Source organism: Staurois parvus, unplaced genomic scaffold (assembly GCF_062004578.1).
Source record: "Staurois parvus isolate SC_StPar_1 unplaced genomic scaffold, SC_StPar_1.0 ptg000691l, whole genome shotgun sequence".
NCBI lineage: Eukaryota > Metazoa > Chordata > Amphibia > Anura > Ranidae > Staurois > Staurois parvus.
In genome coordinates, this window is record NW_028318487.1 from 1,027,501 (window position 1) to 1,035,000 (window position 7,500).

Here is a 7,500-nt window from a genome sequence, read left to right on the forward strand (position 1 = left end):
TTGCAAATGACCTTCCTAAAGCATGACCTTGGCACCAAGTCAAAATTTTCACATCTTGTCTAGCAAATCCACTGGAGCAAAGCGAGTATTGGAAAAGGTCAGAGGTCAACCTTAACCGGTGGCCGAGTCCGCATGCCACAAAGTTGAGCAAGAGCTGCGGCAGACCGCGTGGCCTAATGGATAAGGCGTCTGACTTCGGATCAGAAGATTGAGGGTTCAAGTCCCTTCGTGGTCGGTGTCTTTGTTGCTCTTCAATTCCACTGGCCCTTACTTGTGAAATTCTCACTCCATTTATTCTTGGCCCAAGCACAAGTGTCACATTTAACAGCATGGCCTGGCAAAGCTCTCACAACTCTCTGATCTTCATGAACCCTGCTCCAAAAAATTCAAGGAAGACTTTTTACTCAGAGTATAGTATCAAGTCAATGAAACTCCAGGGCTATTGATCTGGTCAGTTAAGTAGCACAGGGCTTTGTTAATCACTTTCAGCTGCTTTGGTGTTAATGAAATCAACAACAGGTGCACTGGACGGGCAACAATGAGATGACCCCCAAAAGAGAAATGGTTTTACAGGCGGAGGCCACTGACATACAGTTTTTTCCCTGCTCATCTTTTTATTTTTCAGAGCGTTTTTCACTAGTTTTGCATTTGGCTAGCGTCCGTGTCACTACTGGTAGCATGAGGCGATCCCTGGACCCTACAGAGGTTGCACAGGCAGTCTAACTCCTCCAGCATGGCACATCAATACATGCCATTGCCAGCAGGGTTGCTATGTCTCCCAGCATAGTCTCACGAGCGTGGAGGAGATTCCGGGAGACAGGCAGTTAATCTAGGAGAGCTGGACAGGGCCGTGGAAGGTCCTTAAGCCATCAGCAGGACCGGTATCTGCTTCTTTGTGCAAGGAGGAACAGGATGAGCACTGGCAGAGGCAGAGAAGATGATCTCCAGCATGTAAGTCCAGATATCCAGCATGCCACGTTTGTCCATTGAGATGTGACGTGCTTTAAAAGTGTTCCTTTCCTTGTTTTGAGCAGTGTTGTTTCTGTGGTAGCCCCGAAAAGCTGAGCAGTTGCAGTGGTTGTAGAGGAAAGTAAATGTGATTGTCAGAAGTGGGATTTGAACCCACGCCTCCATTTGGAGACCAGAATACACACGCAATGTGAAGAGAGAACTCTTGAGTCTGGCGCCTTAGACCACTCGGCCATCCTGACAAGAGACACCGACTTCCCTGTCCTTCCTCTTGAAATGTCCTCTACACGTGGGGCTCTAGGAATCACTTAGCAGCATGAAGGGGCTGTATTAACCCTGTGCACCTAGGACCTCTTGCAAATGACCTTCCTAAAGCATGACCTTGGCACCAAGTCAAACTTTTCACATCTTGTCTAGCAAATCCACTGGAGCAAAGCGAGTATTGGAAAAGGTCAGAGGTCAACCTTAACCGGTGGCCTAGTCCGCATGCCACAATGTTGAGCAAGAGCTGCGGCAGACCGCGTGGCCTAATGGATAAGGCATCTGACTTCGGATCAGAAGATTGAGGGTTCAAGTCCCTTCGTGGTCGGTGTCTTTGTTGCTCTTCAATTCCACTGGCCCTTACTTGTGAAATTCTCACTCCATTTATTCTTGGCCCAAGCACAAGTGTCACATTTAACAGCATGGCCTGGCAAAGCTCTCACAACTCTCTGATCTTCATGAACCCTGCTCCAAAAAATTCAAGGAAGACTTTTTACTCAGAGTATAGTATCAAGTCAATGAAACTCCAGGGCTATTGATCTGGTCAGTTAAGTAGCACAGGGCTTTGTTAATCACTTTCAGCTGCTTTGGTGTTAATGAAATCAACAACAGGTGCACTGGACGGGCAACAATGAGATGACCCCCAAAAGAGAAATGGTTTTACAGGCGGAGGCCACTGACATACAGATTTTTCCCTGCTCATCTTTTTATTTTTCAGAGCGTTTTTCACTAGTTTTGCATTTGGCTAGCGTCCGTGTCACTACTGGTAGCATGAGGCGATCCCTGGACCCTACAGAGGTTGCACAGGCAGTCTAACTCCTCCAGCATGGCACATCAATACATGCCATTGCCAGCAGGGTTGCTATGTCTCCCAGCATAGTCTCACGAGCGTGGAGGAGATTCCGGGAGACAGGCAGTTAATCTAGGAGAGCTGGACAGGGCCGTGGAAGGTCCTTAAGCCATCAGCAGGACCGGTATCTGCTTCTTTGTGCAAGGAGGAACAGGATGAGCACTGGCAGAGGCAGAGAAGATGATCTCCAGCATGTAAGTCCAGATATCCAGCATGCCACGTTTGTCCATTGAGATGTGACGTGCTTTAAAAGTGTTCCTTTCCTTGTTTTGAGCAGTGTTGTTTCTGTGGTAGCCCCAAAAAGCTGAGCGGTTGCGGTGGTTGTAGAGGAAAGTAAATGTGATTGTCAGAAGTGGGATTTGAACCCACGCCTCCATTTGGAGACCAGAACACACACGCAATGTGAAGAGGGAACTCTTGAGTCTGGCGCCTTAGACCACTCGGCCATCCTGACAAGAGACACCGACTTCCCTGTCCTTCCTCTTGAAATGTCCTCTACACGTGGGGCTCTAGGAATCACTTAGCAACATGAAGGGGCTGTATTAACCCTGTGCACCTAGGACCTCTTGCAAATGACCTTCCTAAAGCATGACCTTGGCACCAAGTCAAAATTTTCACATCTTGTCTAGCAAATCCACTGGAGCAAAGCGAGTATTGGAAAAGGTCAGAGGTCAACCTTAACCGGTGGCCTAGTCCGCATGCCACAAAGTTGAGCAAGAGCTGCGGCAGACCGCGTGGCCTAATGGATAAGGCGTCTGACTTCGGATCAGAAGATTGAGGATTCAAGTCCCTTCGTGGTCGGTGTCTTTGTTGCTCTTCAATTCCACTGGCCCTTACTTGTGAAATTCTCACTCCATTTATTCTTGGCCCAAGCACAAGTGTCACATTTAACAGCATGGCCTGGCAAAGCTCTCACAACTCTCTGATCTTCATGAACCCTGCTCCAAAAAATTCAAGGAAGACTTTTTACTCAGAGTATAGTATCAAGTCAATGAAACTCCAGGGCTATTGATCTGGTCAGTTAAGTAGCACAGGGCTTTGTTAATCACTTTCAGCTGCTTTGGTGTTAATGAAATCAACAACAGGTGCACTGGACGGGCAACAATGAGATGACCCCCAAAAGAGAAATGGTTTTACAGGCGGAGGCCACTGACATACAGTTTTTTCCCTGCTCATCTTTTTATTTTTCAGAGCGTTTTTCACTAGTTTTGCATTTGGCTAGCGTCCGTGTCACTACTGGTAGCATGAGGCGATCCCTGGACCCTACAGAGGTTGCACAGGCAGTCTAACTCCTCCAGCATGGCACATCAATACATGCCATTGCCAGCAGGGTTGCTATGTCTCCCAGCATAGTCTCACGAGCGTGGAGGAGATTCCGGGAGAAAGGCAGTTAATCTAGGAGAGCTGGACAGGGCCGTGGAAGGTCCTTAAGCCATCAGCAGGACCGGTATCTGCTTCTTTGTGCAAGGAGGAACAGGATGAGCACTGGCAGAGGCAGAGAAGATGATCTCCAGCATGTAAGTCCAGATATCCAGCATGCCACGTTTGTCCATTGAGATGTGACGTGCTTTAAAAGTGTTCCTTTCCTTGTTTTGAGCAGTGTTGTTTCTGTGGTAGCCCCGAAAAGCTGAGCGGTTGCGGTGGTTGTAGAGGAAAGTAAATGCGATTGTCAGAAGTGGGATTTGAACCCACGCCTCCATTTGGAGACCAGAACACACACGCAATGTGAAGAGGGAACTCTTGAGTCTGGCGCCTTAGACCACTCGGCCATCCTGACAAGAGACACCAACTTCCCTGTCCTTCCTCTTGAAATGTCCTCTACACGTGGGGCTCTAGGAATCACTTAGCAACATGAAGGGGCTGTATTAACCCTGTGCACCTAGGACCTCTTGCAAATGACCTTCCTAAAGCATGACCTTGGCACCAAGTCAAAATTTTCACATCTTGTCTAGCAAATCCACTGGAGCAAAGCGAGTATTGGAAAAGGTCAGAGGTCAACCTTAACCGGTGGCCTAGTCCGCATGCCACAAAGTTGAGCAAGAGCTGCGGCAGACCGCGTGGCCTAATGGATAAGGCGTCTGACTTCGGATCAGAAGATTGAGGGTTCAAGTCCCTTCGTGGTCGGTGTCTTTGTTGCTCTTCAATTCCACTGGCCCTTACTTGTGAAATTCTCACTCCATTTATTCTTGGCCCAAGCACAAGTGTCACATTTAACAGCATGGCCTGGCAAAGCTCTCACAACTCTCTGATCTTCATGAACCCTGCTCCAAAAAATTCAAGGAAGACTTTTTACTCAGAGTATAGTATCAAGTCAATGAAACTCCAGGGCTATTGATCTGGTCAGTTAAGTAGCACAGGGCTTTGTTAATCACTTTCAGCTGCTTTGGTGTTAATGAAATCAACAACAGGTGCACTGGACGGGCAACAATGAGATGACCCCCAAAAGAGAAATGGTTTTACAGGCGGAGGCCACTGACATACAGTTTTTTCCCTGCTCATCTTTTTATTTTTCAGAGCGGTTTTCACTAGTTTTGCATTTGGCTAGCGTCCGTGTCACTACTGGTAGCATGAGGCGATCCCTGGACCCTACAGAGGTTGCACAGGCAGTCTAACTCCTCCAGCATGGCACATCAATACATGCCATTGCCAGCAGGGTTGCTATGTCTCCCAGCATAGTCTCACGAGCGTGGAGGAGATTCCGGGAGACAGGCAGTTAATCTAGGAGAGCTGGACAGGGCCGTGGAAGGTCCTTAAGCCATCAGCAGGACCGGTATCTGCTTCTTTGTGCAAGGAGGAACAGGATGAGCACTGGCAGAGGCAGAGAAGATGATCTCCAGCATGCCACGTTTGTCCATTGAGATGTGACGTGCTTTAAAAGTGTTCCTTTCCTTGTTTTGAGCAGTGTTGTTTCTGTGGTAGCCCCGAAAAGCTGAGCGGTTGCGGTGGTTGTAGAGGAAAGTAAATGTGATTGTCAGAAGTGGGATTTGAACCCACGCCTCCATTTGGAGACCAGAACACACACGCAATGTGAAGAGGGAACTCTTGAGTCTGGCGCCTTAGACCACTCGGCCATCCTGACAAGAGACACCAACTTCCCTGTCCTTCCTCTTGAAATGTCCTCTACACGTGGGGCTCTAGGAATCACTTAGCAACATGAAGGGGCTGTATTAACCCTGTGCACCTAGGACCTCTTGCAAATGACCTTCCTAAAGCATGACCTTGGCACCAAATCAAACTTTTCACATCTTGTCTAGCAAATCCACTGGAGCAAAGCGAGTATTGGAAAAGGTCAGAGGTCAACCTTAACCGGTGGCCTAGTCCGCATGCCACAAAGTTGAGCAAGAGCTGCGGCAGACCGCGTGGCCTAATGGATAAGGCGTCTGACTTCAGATCAGAAGATTGAGGGTTCAAGTCCCTTCGTGGTCGGTGTCTTTGTTGCTCTTCAATTCCACTGGCCCTTACTTGTGAAATTCTCACTCCATTTATTCTTGGCCCAAGCACAAGTGTCACATTTAACAGCATGGCCTGGCAAAGCTCTCACAACTCTCTGATCTTCATGAACCCTGCTCCAAAAAATTCAAGGAAGACTTTTTACTCAGAGTATAGTATCAAGTCAATGAAACTCCAGGGCTATTGATCTGGTCAGTTAAGTAGCACAGGGCTTTGTTAATCACTTTCAGCTGCTTTGGTGTTAATGAAATCAACAACAGGTGCACTGGACGGGCAACAATGAGATGACCCCCAAAAGAGAAATGGTTTTACAGGCGGAGGCCACTGACATACAGTTTTTTCTCTGCTCATCTTTTTATTTTTCAGAGCGTTTTTCACTAGTTTTGCATTTGGCTAGCGTCCGTGTCACTACTGGTAGCATGAGGTGATCCCTGGACCCTACAGAGGTTGCACAGGCAGTCTAACTCCTCCAGCATGGCACATCAATACATGCCATTGCCAGCAGGGTTGCTATGTCTCCCAGCATAGTCTCACGAGCGTGGAGGAGATTCCGGGAGACAGGCAGTTAATCTAGGAGAGCTGGACAGGGCCGTGGAAGGTCCTTAAGCCATCAGCAGGACCGGTATCTGCTTCTTTGTGCAAGGAGGAACAGGATGAGCACTGGCAGAGGCAGAGAAGATGATCTCCAGCATGTAAGTCCAGATATCCAGCATGCCACGTTTGTCCATTGAGATGTGACGTGCTTTAAAAGTGTTCCTTTCCTTGTTTTGAGCAGTGTTGTTTCTGTGGTAGCCCCAAAAAGCTGAGCGGTTGCGGTGGTTGTAGAGGAAAGTAAATGCGATTGTCAGAAGTGGGATTTGAACCCACGCCTCCATTTGGAGACCAGAACACACACGCAATGTGAAGAGGGAACTCTTGAGTCTGGCGCCTTAGACCACTCGGCCATCCTGACAAGAGACACCGACTTCCCTGTCCTTCCTCTTGAAATGTCCTCTACACGTGGGGCTCTAGGAATCACTTAGCAACATGAAGGGGCTGTATTAACCCTGTGCACCTAGGACCTCTTGCAAATGACCTTCCTAAAGCATGACCTTGGCACCAAGTCAAAATTTTCACATCTTGTCTAGCAAATCCACTGGAGCAAAGCGAGTATTGGAAAAGGTCAGAGGTCAACCTTAACCGGTGGCCTAGTCCGCATGCCACAAAGTTGAGCAAGAGCTGTGGCAGACCGCGTGGCCTAATGGATAAGGCGTCTGACTTCGGATCAGAAGATTGAGGATTCAAGTCCCTTCGTGGTCGGTGTCTTTGTTGCTCTTCAATTCCACTGGCCCTTACTTGTGAAATTCTCACTCCATTTATTCTTGGCCCAAGCACAAGTGTCACATTTAACAGCATGGCCTGGCAAAGCTCTCACAACTCTCTGATCTTCATGAACCCTGCTCCAAAAAATTCAAGGAAGACTTTTTACTCAGAGTATAGTATCAAGTCAATGAAACTCCAGGGCTATTGATCTGGTCAGTTAAGTAGCACAGGGCTTTGTTAATCACTTTCAGCTGCTTTGGTGTTAATGAAATCAACAACAGGTGCACTGGACGGGCAACAATGAGATGACCCCCAAAAGAGAAATGGTTTTACAGGCGGAGGCCACTGACATACAGTTTTTTCCCTGCTCATCTTTTTATTTTTCAGAGCGTTTTTCACTAGTTTTGCATTTGGCTAGCGTCCGTGTCACTACTGGTAGCATGAGGCGATCCCTGGACCCTACAGAGGTTGCACAGGCAGTCTAACTCCTCCAGCATGGCACATCAATACATGCCATTGCCAGCAGGGTTGCTATGTCTCCCAGCATAGTCTCACGAGCGTGGAGGAGATTCCGGGAGACAGGCAGTTAATCTAGGAGAGCTGGACAGGGCCGTGGAAGGTCCTTAAGCCATCAGCAGGACCGGTATCTGCTTCTTTGTGCAAGGAGG

The 7,500-nt window shown here is 48.2% G+C and overlaps 8 non-coding genes across 8 annotated transcripts; 3 read left to right on the top strand and 5 right to left on the bottom strand.

Annotated features, from left to right (window-relative positions):
* The first annotated feature begins 162 nt into the window (after positions 1-162).
* Positions 163-235, top strand: TRNAR-UCG (transfer RNA arginine (anticodon UCG)). The gene has a single exon. It is a non-coding gene; the product is annotated as a tRNA-Arg (tRNA).
* Positions 236-1,101: 866 nt separating this feature from the next.
* TRNAL-CAA (transfer RNA leucine (anticodon CAA)) lies at positions 1,102-1,211 on the bottom strand. The gene is made up of 2 exons: positions 1,174-1,211; positions 1,102-1,147 (listed from the first exon to the last, which is right to left on the bottom strand). It is a non-coding gene; the product is annotated as a tRNA-Leu (tRNA).
* Positions 1,212-1,485: 274 nt separating this feature from the next.
* TRNAR-UCG (transfer RNA arginine (anticodon UCG)) lies at positions 1,486-1,558 on the top strand. Its single transcript has one exon. It is a non-coding gene; the product is annotated as a tRNA-Arg (tRNA).
* An 866-nt stretch (positions 1,559-2,424) lies between these two features.
* On the bottom strand, positions 2,425-2,534 carry TRNAL-CAA (transfer RNA leucine (anticodon CAA)). The gene is made up of 2 exons: positions 2,497-2,534; positions 2,425-2,470 (listed from the first exon to the last, which is right to left on the bottom strand). It is a non-coding gene; the product is annotated as a tRNA-Leu (tRNA).
* A 1,213-nt stretch (positions 2,535-3,747) lies between these two features.
* TRNAL-CAA (transfer RNA leucine (anticodon CAA)) lies at positions 3,748-3,857 on the bottom strand. Its single transcript has 2 exons — positions 3,820-3,857; positions 3,748-3,793 (listed from the first exon to the last, which is right to left on the bottom strand). It is a non-coding gene; the product is annotated as a tRNA-Leu (tRNA).
* Positions 3,858-4,131: 274 nt separating this feature from the next.
* TRNAR-UCG (transfer RNA arginine (anticodon UCG)) lies at positions 4,132-4,204 on the top strand. The gene has a single exon. It is a non-coding gene; the product is annotated as a tRNA-Arg (tRNA).
* An 845-nt stretch (positions 4,205-5,049) lies between these two features.
* TRNAL-CAA (transfer RNA leucine (anticodon CAA)) lies at positions 5,050-5,159 on the bottom strand. The gene is made up of 2 exons: positions 5,122-5,159; positions 5,050-5,095 (listed from the first exon to the last, which is right to left on the bottom strand). It is a non-coding gene; the product is annotated as a tRNA-Leu (tRNA).
* A 1,213-nt stretch (positions 5,160-6,372) lies between these two features.
* Positions 6,373-6,482, bottom strand: TRNAL-CAA (transfer RNA leucine (anticodon CAA)). The gene is made up of 2 exons: positions 6,445-6,482; positions 6,373-6,418 (listed from the first exon to the last, which is right to left on the bottom strand). It is a non-coding gene; the product is annotated as a tRNA-Leu (tRNA).
* Positions 6,483-7,500: the final 1,018 nt, after the last annotated feature.